A 13,250-nucleotide genomic window follows, 5' to 3' on the forward strand; every position below is an offset into this window, starting at 1 on the left:
AAAACACTTACTATCCTATTGGCAATCTTTCTGTCCAACTCTGTCATGAAAACTTTATTCTTTTCACGTGATCTAAGCCAAACTTCACACCGCTCTGGATTTTGAATACCTTGTTCTTTTTTCTACAACGTCCAAGATAATTAAAGTTATATGTTGTGGTAATATCAACCATTATTTAAACTTTAATATCAATTATACTTACCAAATCTTTTCTTATATTAGCATAAATGATTGAAGAATATGCAAACATTTGTCAAACAATCTCGAACTTTTTTCGGTAAGACTGATCGGATGGAAATCGGAAGTAATTGGTGGATTAACATATGCCAATCATGTGATTTCATACCCATCAGCTTCAAATCCCCCATTGATACCAAGTTTCGAATGTTGGATGAATGGCCATCAGGCACTTTCATCTATGCAAATGATTTACATACGATTTTTTTCTCTTCTCTGGACAACGTGAAACAAGAAGAAGGTAAATATGTGCATTTACCATTTTCTTCAGGTGCTAAATCAGTTCGTATACCTATTTCAACAAGATCTAAACAACTAGTTAAACCATCTTTAGTTTTACCATGAATATCAAGTGTGGGACATGCATTAGTAGGATGCCCCACCAACTGACATATGCCACAAGGTCTCACTTGCTGACCTAAAGCCATTTGTTGAACCATACTAGTCAACTGTGCAAGATGCTGCTCTACTTTAGAGTTTGTCTCATTTACTTCCTTAATTGAACCGTCATGATGAACTCCAAACTGTTGGGAGTTGGCTGCCATATTTGAAATTGAACTCCTAGCTGTAGCAGGAGTCTTGTCCATCAGTGCTCCCCCACTTGTTGCATCAATCATGCTCCTGTCCAATAGAAATAGTCCTTCATAAAAGTATTAGCTCAAGAGTTGTTCACTTATTTGGTGGTGGGGGCAGCTAGCACATAGCCTCTTAAATCTCTCCCAATACTCATATAATCCCAGTCTATTGGCGAATGCCACAAATTTCCTTCCTTATACTACCAACCTTAGATGTTGGGAAGTAACGCTCCATGAACATTGTTTTCATTTCATTCCAGGTATTAATAGCTCTAGGAGGAAGGTAATAGAGAAATTCCTTTGCACCATCCTTCAAAGAAAATGGAAAGGCTCTCAATTTAATCTGCTCTTCAGTTACTAACGTTGGCTTCATACTAGATCATACTATGTGAAACTCTGTCAGATGCTTATTCAGACCCTCTCTTGGTAGCCCATGGAAAGAGGGTAGTAAATGTATGAGGCTCGACTTAAGTTCAAAATTAACGTCCATCGCTGCCAACTCTTTCAACGTCCTTTCTTAAGCCATCTCAGACTTAACTGATGTTTCAGAGTCATAATCGTCGTCAAATGGCAATGGTATTTGTACTGGACTGACTTTGCTTGAATGTTGAAAGAGTGGAATGTTAGTGATAGTCCTTGAAGAGTGGGATGACGATGTCTATAATGCCCTACTACCTTAGAGCCATTACTAAGTGAGTTTAAAATGTGCAATTAACTCGCTAATCGAGGTTTAACGACAAAATTGTAATTAAACCATAATCAGAGTCATAAACTTGAGAATAAACCTTTCATTGAAAATTATAAAACGTTTAACATTTAGGATCCCAAAAGATTGTTTAGAAATATTTACAACTCGGAAATATAACCCGAGTTGACTAAATGACAAAACTTAAGCTTAGTACAAACGTCCCCCAAAAGTACCCTTGGCCATGGCAGCCAGGCAGACCAGAGATGTACGCGTCGCTCGTCTTGCTCACCATACTCAAGGTTGATCGACTTTCCCCTTGCCGTTCTTGGCCTTCATTGTTCCCGACCTTTGTCGTTCCCGTCCATCGCTGTTCCATCATTTATACACACATAATATAACTAAATAGATTTTTAAACACATATAAATTCAATCAAAGGGCCACGCCCTACAACACAGTCATATAGGGTCGAGCCCTGCAACACAAGCTCTGTGGGAACAGTAGTTTTCTTACTTGTGTCCCGAGCTTTCCAAGCACCGATGTCTCAAGCACAGTTTCCTAGTCTGAGCCTTGCCAGAACCCCTTGCTTAATTAAGTCTCTGAGTTGATCTCCTAAGCTCCAAACTCCTAGCCTCCAAAGCTCTAGCTTGATTCCTAGCTTCCAATTAGTTTTCACAAATGGAACCTCCAAGCTTCCAAGGAAGAAAATGACAGAGAGATAGAGTGAGTGGGTCGGTTCCTATATTCTGAGTGTTTCCTTAACTTAATTTCATTTAACTTAAGTCTATAAGGTTACCTCAAGGCTCGGGGTACCAAAAACGTCCCCGAGGGCAAAAATGGTAAATTTCTCCAATATTCCCTCCTAAGCATTCTAACCTCAAATGTATCTCCGAATATTTATTTCCATAACCCGATAACCCCATAAAACGTCTAATACCCAAAATACCCCTCGACTCGTCCCGAGTCGGATTTTCGACCCCGTTGTGACTTTCTAGCTAACCGCTCCCTAAAACTGTCTTGGGCCGTGCAACACAGATATATCGCAACTTTGTCACAATTATCATATTTATACCATCAACGGGCTAAAATTACAATCATGACCCTAATAACCAAATGGGGCCCACATGCATATTTAATTCACCTAAACATGCATCACTAATAACATATTCACACAAAGTCACATATTATATCAATAATTCACTTATTGCCCTCCAGGCACGCTAATCAAGGCCCTAAGCCTTATTATTAAATTTGGGTCGTTACAACTATCCCCTCCTTACACAAATTTTTTCCTTGAAATTACCTGAATATCTTGGGATATCGCTCTCGCATCTTTTATTCCAGTTCCCAAGTCGCCTCCTCAACCTTGATGTTCCTCCACATCACTTTCACCAAGGCGATGGTCTTGCTCCGCAAGACATTGTCCTTCTGGTCGAGAATCTGAACTGGTTTCTCCTCATAAGACAAATCCTGATCCAGCTCCAAATTCTCATAACTCAGAACATGCGTCGAATCAGACACATACTTCTGGAGCATGGACATGTGAAACACGTCATGAACCCCAGATAAGGCTGGAGGCATCGCCAATCTGTAAGCTACCTCTCCAACCCGTTCCAGAGTCTCGAAGGGGCCAACAAATCTAGGGCTCAGCTTGCCCCGAACTCCAAATCATTTCACTCCCCTCAAAGGTGAAACCCTAAGGAACACATGGTCACCAACCTGAAACTCCACGCTCCTGCGTTTCAGATCTGAGTAACTCTTCTGGTGACTCTGGGAGGCGAGCATTCGAGCTCTAATCTTCTCAATCGCCTCATTGGTCCTCTAAACCATCTCAGGACCTAAATACCCCCTCTCACCTGTCTCATCCCAATGGATAGGTGATCTTCACTTCCTCCCATATAACATCTCATACGGAGCCACTCCGATAGTCGCCTGATAACTGTTGTTGTACAAGAACTCAATCAATGGAAGATACTTACTCCAAGATCCCCCAAAATCTAGCACATAAGCGGTACTAAACCGTAACTGTGTGCCCATAGCCTTCTGCAGACTCGCCCAGAACATGGAGGTGAAGGTGGGGTCCCTGTCGGATACTATCGACCTTGGAGCCCCATGAAGTCGAACAATTTCCTTCACATATAGCTCAGCATACTGCTACACAATAGAAGTCATCCTAACTGGTAAAAAGTGGGCAGACTTGGTGTACCTATCCACGATCACCCACACCGAATCATGTTACCCCACAGTCTTCGGCAACCCAACCATAAAGTCCATGGCAATATCTTCCCACTTCCACTTCGGAATCCCTAGAGGCTGCAGCAACCCTGCTGGCCTCTAATGTTCAGCCTTGACCTGCTGACAAGTTAGGCATTTGGCCACATAATCCACCACATCCCTCTTCATGCTTGTCCACCAATACAAAGCTCTTAGATCCTGGTACATCTTTGTCGTACCCGTATGTAAGGAATAAGGAGTGGTATGCAGTTCATCTAAAATCCCTCGTTGGATATCTGAATCCATCAGAACACAGATTTGACCTTTATACTTTAGCAACCCCATCTCTGAGATAGAAAAGCCCTTAGCCGCTCTGACTAGGATGTTCTCCCTGCAACCCCTCAACTGGGAATCATTCCCCTGTGCCTCCTTGATCCTTTCAAGGAGCGTAGACTGAAGAGTGATGTTGGCTAACTGACCAACCACCAACTCTACACCCGCTCTAGTCATCTCCTCAGCTAGCTTATTAGATATCTGCCTCGAACTGAACAACTGTCCTGGGCCTTTCCGGCTCAATGCATCAACAACTACATTAGCCTTCCCAGGATCGTATAGAATGTCACAATCGTAATCCTTAACCAACTCTAGCCACTATCTCTGGCGCATATTCAGATCATTCTGAGTAAAGAAGTACTTCAAACTCTTATGGTCGGTGTATATCTCGGACTTCTCACCATATAGATAATATCTCCAAATCTTAAGCGAATACCACCATTGCCAATTGTAGATAATGCATGGGATATCTCTGCTCATACTCCTTTAACTGTCTCAATGCGTAGGCTATCACCTTCCCAGCTTGCATCAACACACACCCTAAACCCTGTCTGGAAGCATCACAATAAACCACAAACTTCTCATTGTTCGTCGGTAGACTCAACACTGACGCGGTGATCAGTCGCCGCTTCAACTCTTTGAAATTGTTCTCACATCTATCTGTCCAAACATACTTCGTCTTCTTCTTTGTCAATTCTGTTAATGGCGTAGCTATCCTGGAGAACCCTTCAACAAATCGCCGATAATACCCTGCCAAACCTAGAAAACTCCTCACTTCAGGAACACTGCTCGGTCTAGGCCAGTCTCTCACTGCCTCAATTTTACTTGGGTCAACCAGAATCCCCTCCTTAATGACGATATGGCCCAGAAATGTAACTTGTGGTAACCAGAACTTGCACTTGCTGAACTTAACATATAACCTATGCTCTCTTAACCGCTGCAATACCAGACATAGATGCTACTCATGCTCTGCCTCTGACTGAGAGTACACCAAAATGTCGTCGATGAACACAATCACGAACTTATCTAAATAATCATTGAAAACCATATTCATTGTTAGGAAAAAATGTTTTGCCTCAATGGAAATTGATAATAATATTACAACTCTATGCAATATATTACAAATAAATAATGATTGATTGAATAAGATTACAACTCTATAACTGAAAATACAAATAAACTAAAGAACAAGAAGAAGAGAAGAAGAATAGAATGGTGAAAATAGAACTCAAAGCAAAATGTTACATGTAAAGTAAAATGTTTGAAATAAAGAAAAGAAGATTACAACTTTTTCAGCAAAGAAGATTACAACTCAAAACAAGAAATGCAAATAAACAAAAGAGAAGAATATGATGATGAAGAGAAATAGAACAAACAAACTAAATAGAAGCAACTCTCACTCACACTACCAAAGTGAAGAGTGTTGGGGATCACCAACATGAACAAGGTTTGAAACCTTTGTCCAAAAGCTTATTTCCGCCTAACTCAAGCACTAAGGGATCTCTCACAGATTATAGGAAATGCTTTTTCGAATTATCAAGCCTCAAGGTGTTTCTAGCCAAGTGCTCTAATGGATAGAAATGCTGTGTCTTTAAAGTGAGCTATAGGCTCCTATTTATAGAGTTTAGAGACACCCTTTGAATTTCAAATTCCACCAACCCCCATGGGTGTTACCAATGTTTAATTGGATTAATATGGAACTAAAAATGAGATTTTGGAGTTATTTGGGTTTTTTGAGCCATTCAACAAAGATTGAAAAAACTGAAAAATTGGTCAGTTTTGGCCTGTGGCCGCGGCCAGAGACATTAGCGGCCATGGCCACTGGTCTCTGTCCCACAGGCTGCAGCCACTGAATGTTGGTGGCCGCGTCCACCGACCAATTTCAGCACAAAAAATGTGTTGTTTTTCCAAACGGTTCCAAACCCTCCCAAATGATTTTGTAACTCCCAAAACACATTATTGGGGTTAAAATCATATCTCTAACAGCCATATCACATATGGCTTTATGAAATTCATCTCAATATTGTGTAACAACAATTTTACACAATAAAGGGTAATATTTGGAAGTTACAAATTTGTAACACCAAATATGTTACATTATTTGGATATATCTCATATATCTAAATATTGTAACTCTCTATTATATGTTACAATATGTGACACACTTTGTCACATTTATTTAATCTAAGACATTATATTATAATATAATATAATATTACATTATATTATAAAATAATATAACATTCATCATATCCATAAAAGCTGCTGGGGCATTGGTTAATCCAAAGGACATAACCAGGAATTCATAGTGTCCATACCTCATGCAGAAAGAGGTTTTTGGTATGTCCTCCTCTTTGATCCTTAACTGATGGTAACCTGATCGGAGATCTATCTTAGAAAACACCGTCTTTCCCTGCAGCTGGTCAAACAAATCATCAATCCTAGGTAGTGGATACTTATTCTTAATGGTCAACTTGTTCAGCTCCCTGTAGTCAATACACATCCTAAGAGATCCATCCTTCTTCTTAACAAACAACACTGGAGCACCCCATGGAGAGAAACTCGGTCTGATGAACCCCAAATCTAATTACTCCTGCAACTGAATCTTACCCTCCTTCAACTCTGCCGGAGCCATTCGCTAAGGTGTCCTAGATACTGGCTCTGCTCCTAGTACCAACTCTATGTGGACGCTCAAAATTCAACACCGGTAAAGAGTCCACCTCTCATGCCTCAGGTCCTTGGGAGGTCCTAAACAACCATGTTCGAAGCCCATTTGAACCCTCGAATTAGTGCTCCAAATGACCCTGCTCCAAATGACCACTTCCCCTCGGACCCCCGTTGACATCTCGCAACCGTCTCGCGAGACCAATGTCTCGCCTCACCTTTGCGCGGCCCCATCAGTGGCATACGCGAGGCCATCAGCGAGGCGCATCCGTAAGGCCATCAACAAGGCCCATCCGCGAGGCCATCAGCGAGGCCCCTTCGCGAGCCACTCCCCGCGGCCGTCAGCCATCAGCGAGGCGCATCCGCAAGGCCATCAGCGAGGACCATCCGTGAGCCCCTCCGCCAGGCCATCCGCGAGGCGCATCGGCAAGGCCTATCCGCGAGCCACTCCGCGAGGCCATCAGCGAGGCGCATCCGCAAGGCCTATCCGTGAGCCACTCCGCGAGGCCATCAGCGAGGCGCATCCGCGAGGCTATCAGCGAGGCCCATCTGCTACAATGCACATTGCAAACAGTGCTAAACTCCAGGGACCGCTACGGTGCACATTGCAAACAGTGCTAAACTCGCTAATCGAGTCATTTGGCCATAAACGTGTAACTAACGATTAGCAGTTTAGGGATTAAAAATTTCGGTTAAGATATAATGTCTCATTAGAACGTTTACCATATACATTGGGATCCCAAAAATATAATTTAAAGGTCTATTACAAGAAAATATTTACAACAGGCCGTTCTAAGCGCCAAAACAGGGTTTAACCCTAGTTCCTCTTTCAAACCTCGCCCAAGTATTGGTCGAGTAGCTGCATATGTACACATCATCACCTAAGCCCTTCAACTCAAGGATGGTCCAGCTTCCTTTTGCCTTTACCTGCACCACAAAGCACCCGTGAGCCGAAGCCCAGCAAGAAAACTCATATGCTCATAAACAGTCATATCATGATATCAAATCATATCTGGCATGCCTAGCAAACATAGCTTTATTCAAGTATGCAAATGAATTCAACAATGCTGGGGTATCCAGGATAAGAAATCCTGCCCTTCTGATTGGAGGACTATCAAGTCAATCCTAATCATATGAGTGTTTCGACACTTGAGGTTCTGGTAAACCATGCTGAGTGACCAACAGGCAGGTTACTAACCCAAATGGAAGAGTGGCTGCTAGGTAAGCCACTAGCCTTCAACAAATGAGAGACTGATGGGTAAGTCTCTATTTTAACAAATGAGTGACTGATGGGTAAGCCACACAAGCGCTTATAATATTCATCGAACTTGAGGTCGGTCCGGCATTAATGCTCTTTGAGTCATCCAATGCAGAAAGTCGATTAGATCTAATCTTTATTGGCTTGCGTTGAACATGCTAAGGCCGTCCTTGACTTCTTAGTCAATACCAAGTGCCCAGTATTACTGTGAACTTAACAAGTAGGTCACAGCTTCACAGCTAGTACTGACACCTTTGCCAATTCTGACTAGTTAGTCAGAGCCATGCACAAGTAAGCAATGTTACCAATCATATGTCATATGTTGAGCATCCAAAGATGGGGCATTCAGCATGCTTACTTAACAGTTGCTAGCATAATAATGATCTTGCACAAACACAGAGACTCATGCTCTGACCAATCTCATATTCATCATTCACGGCATGCCCTAATCACATGTTTCTCATGCATTACATTTAACCATCCAGCATGCCTCAATAATAATCATATGGAAATGGGCAAAATTGCCAAGCATTCATTATGCTATCAATGTTTACATTTAAACATCCAACATGCACCAAACATAACCATGCATGTCACATATGGGGTGCAGTTTTCTTACCTCTGGTTCGAGCTAGAATGATTAAAAGAACGACCTTTGAGAACGATCAACTTTTAGTCCTTTAGCGGTCACCTAGTCATAACCAAAATATAGGATTCATCAATGAAAATGAAAACAAAGGTTCCCAAACCAAAACCTAGCCTCCGAGACATCAAACGCTACTAAACCGGGTAGCAGGATCGACCTCGAGGCCAAAGGCTTGAATCCCCAAGCTAAAAACTCATTTCAGGCCAAAAATGCCCTATGGGCCGCTGCCTTCCCTAGCCGCACCGCGGCTCGCCCCTCAAACAGAGGTGGCTCCTCTCTGCCAAGCGACATGGGCCGCGGCTCACCATAGCCATGCCGCGGCACATTACGCAAAACAGCAAGAAACCAGATTTCTTCCCCTATGTTCCTCCTCAAAACCAGCGCTTCAAACCAATCCCAGACATCAACCTAACACCCAATTCAACCACTAAACTTCACCTACAAATCACCCTCATCAAAACCCAAGTTAAACACCAACCAAACTTCCATTAATTCCAAACTAACACATCAAAATCCTCAACTGAAAACGTAATAGAAAAACAGGGTATAACAAGAATTTCATGGCTGAGTTTCCTTACCTCAAGCTTGATTTTGGATCCCCTTCAATGGCTGAATTAAGTTCAATGGCGGGGTACAACACCCCTCTGCTTAGCTTACTCAAGGCTACAAGTGCACTTATACTTCGCAAAGTGAAAGGGGGTTGGAGCAAGGGCATATCTTGAACATACGAGAGAGACCTCCAAATACGAAGCACGTGTATGGGAGCGGGTTCTATGACAGAGGGAGTACAAGGACGTGATTCTGGGGACTGTACTAGACAGGTATTGGTGGTACAAGTTGGTACCAATAGCAAAGGCACTGCCTGTACGTTGGTGACCATGTGTCAGGGTCGACACCACAACCACCTGCACCACTACGTCTGGTGCCACTTCTTCGGACACTCGTACTGGGAACGTAGTGGAGGTACGATCAGGTACCAAAGTGGAAGTGCTCCCACCAACCATGATCGTGTACTGGAGCCGACACCACTACCTCTAAAACCACTCTCCTGCTGGGGTACTCATGTACCATCTGGTCCCTTGGACCACCATGTATCTGGGGCCATTAGAGCCCGCTATAAAAGCTATCCCACTTCCACTTGGAGGGGGGTTGGAAAAATTACTGTAGCATTGCACCATAATCAATACAAATTGAGTTCACCATTTTTCTTCTGCAATTATTCTTGGAGTTTCTACTTAGATTTCTAAAGTTTTTCTTTTGATAATCTCTACGTTTCTATTTTTCTAATTTGACTTAGTTGACGAGTTCTCACCGTCAACAGTTTGGCGCCGTCTGTGGGAAGAATAGATTGCAAGTCATTGTTCTTCTATCGATTTCGATAAGAAAAAATGCTGCGACGTTCGAAACGGTTGAGAGAGTCACGCGAGGTGGAAGTCCACCTTGACAGAGATCAGCTAAAGGCCTCCATGAGGGATCCTCCTCCACCTGCAAACATGGATGCCCCAAGGGAGGCCTCGTCCCCAGCGGTCCCACCTGAGGAGGATCTCCCAAGGTCAGCAACTGCCCCGGCAAGGGGCGCCAATGAGTTCCTGCCTCCAAAGCCGCCGCAGGTGCCAAACCCCGGTCGACAGGATCTAGGCCTGTCGAAGCGCCGGGCTGACAAGCACCCTCGGGTCTACTCTGTGAGCTCTAGTTCTAAGTCTCAATTCTACGAAGATGAGATATGAGAACTTCACCGTAAGAATCAGAGGCTGGAAACCACCTTGGAGAACATGCAAGAGGTGCTAAATGGCCTGTTCCAAGGGAGATCACATGTGACACTCCTTAGGCGAAAAGAGAGAGGCCAGGGGGGAGTAGAAACCATCGTCCTAGTAGATGATGGACGGAACCGACTCTCCACTAGTAACACCCCCCGGACCAAGCAGCATGAATGCCCCGGACCACCAAAACAGCCCCAGGGGCCAGAGCCGAAGACTAATGCTGCCCCTCGCAACGATGACGAGGTCACCTCAAAGAGAGCACCCTTAGATTTACGGGAGGAGCTCAACAAGAAGAGGGCGGGTAAAAGGACCATGCCCCCTATGGCGCCTAAAGAGGGCAAAGGAAAGGGGGATCTTAACCCGTCCGCTTTAAGAGACTCCCTAAGCAAGAGGAGGCAGGACCTGGACACAAAAATGAGGAGCCTGCGAAGCAAGATCATCACTGCCTCCGAAGGTCAAGCTTCGAGGAAGAATTCGATCATGAGTCACCCTTCATCAGGGAGATCCAAGCCATCCGGCTCCCAACCAACTTTAAGGAGCCCCATATGACCTCCTACGAAGGAAGCACATATCCAAAATACCATTTAGATACATTTAACAACTTGATGAAGCTGAGGGGAATTGGTAGCGGGGCGAGATGTCATTGCTTCGTTGTCACATTAAAAGGACCTGCGTACAAATGCTTCAAAAGACTTAGAACGGGGTCCATCAGATCTTGGCAACAATTTTCTGATGATTTCCTCCAGCAGCACCACGCCGTGCGAGACTACACGATGTTAGGCACCAGCCTCGCAAATGTGAAGCAAGGAGAAAACGAGAGTCTGAAGAGCTACATTCACAAGTTCAATATGGAGACAGCTAAAGTAGGGAACCTGACCCGCCAAGAGCTGAAAATGGCCATCACAGCTGGAGTATGCCCAGGAAGCAAGTTATGGGATAACATGCTCAAGAGGGAGGTCACAGACTTGGATGATTTCTACGAGCGGGCACAAAAATACATTCGCGTGGACGATGGTAATGAGAACCTCAAAGCCGGAAAAGGCCCGTCACCCCTGAAACCTTCGATCCGAGAAAACCAAAATGGTACAAAGAAGAAGGGGGTTTATGAGGGAACGAGAGATGATTGACCCCGGAAGCATCAACGCTCTGATGAGCGCCTACAAGGCCCATACACCTTTTACACTGACCTCACCCATGCGAGAGAGCATATTTTCGTTACGAACGAAAACTAGGTCCCTTTCAAAAGGCCCCCGCCAATGAAAAAAGACCGGTCTAAAAGAGACCCCAGCAAATATTGCCAGCTTCACAAGGATATCGGCCACACCACCACAGAATGCAACCATTTAAAGGTGGAAATCGAGGAGCTCATCCGCGGGGGACATTTGGGCAGATATGTGCGTAAGGAGAACCAGAGGCCAAAAGAAGGAGCGTCCCCGCCGTGGATGCGAGAGGTGGCCCCAGAAGTACAGGGAGAGGACAGGACCATCTTTGGAGGTCAAGGATTCCAAGGCGATTCAAGGAAGGGACGAGACAAATATGCCAAGGAGGCCAGACGAAGTCCACCACCGTGCGTCTTAAGTTTGGAGCAACGCCCCCCGAAGAGTTTCAAGGGCGAGAATGACTCAATAACTTTCACTGAAGAAGACGCGCAGGGGGTACATTTCCCTCATAATGACCCCCTAGTGCTAACTGTCCAACTTGCGAACATGAGAGTAAATCGGGTCCTAGTGGATAATGGAAGCTCTGTAGACATCCTGCATCGACCCGCTTTGGAGAAGATGGGACTGAGCGTCCGACACTTGAAACCCTACAATTCCTCCCTTTACGGGTTCACAGGGGACTCGATACAGCCCCTAGGTGCAATTGAATTAGCCCTCACCATGGGGGAACAACCCAGGAAAACCACCATAATGGCAAACTTTGTCGTGGTGGATTGCGCCTCAGCCTTCAACGCAGTATTAGGGAGACCCTCTCTGAGTGAATTGAAGGCGATAACTTCTGTGTATCACCTAGCTATGAAATTCCCAACCCCTGGGGGAGTAGCATGCATGAAATGGGAGCAGAAGGAAGCGAGGGAATGCTATAACATGTCCCTCCGCACAACCACAAAACCATTGGTGTCGATGGAAATGGTTGTGTATGAAGGCGCGACCCACACGAGTTGGACCCACGAGTTACGGAACACCTCGGGAAATGCTACCAGTGAGGCTTCGGCACCCGGTGCAAAGAGAACCTATGTTTAGTTTGTTCCTTGTTATGTTAGCTTAGTGAGTAAGAATCAAAGAGGCTACCTAGGTAACCTCCCAATTATATGTAACCCTTTTTTATACATGACGTTGTAAACCACATGCTATGAATGAAACTGTTCGCAACTTCATGTGTTATTTTTCTTCTCTATGCGAGCATCAGCCAAAGTGCCTGCCGAAATAAATTTCACCAAACACTTGGGGGGCAGGACAGGAGGCAAAAGCATACAGCAAGCACGAGGATCCTAAAAAGGACCCTCTAATAGAAGGACCCTAAAAAGGACCCTCTAACAGGAGGAGCCTAAAAAGGGCTCCTAAAAAGGAGGATCCTAAAAAGGACCCTCTATCAGGAGGAACCTAAAAAGGAGGATCCTAAAAAGGACCCTCTAACAGGAGGATCCTAAAAAGGACCCCTTGCATCAGAGCATTAAACAAAATTCCTTAAAAGAGGAATGCAATTCGCAGTGAACCCTAACAAACAGGGAGAGGACCTTGTAAGGTATCTCTTGGGTTCACAAGGATTAGCTACCCTTATGAACATCAAGGAGGCCAAATGGTCTTACAAAAAGAAAAACAAACAACAACACACTTACAAATAAAGGCAGATGCTCCTACAAGAGGAAAGACCTTA

This window comes from Humulus lupulus, chromosome 7 (assembly GCF_963169125.1).
Source record: "Humulus lupulus chromosome 7, drHumLupu1.1, whole genome shotgun sequence".
Taxonomy (NCBI): Eukaryota; Viridiplantae; Streptophyta; class Magnoliopsida; order Rosales; family Cannabaceae; genus Humulus; species Humulus lupulus.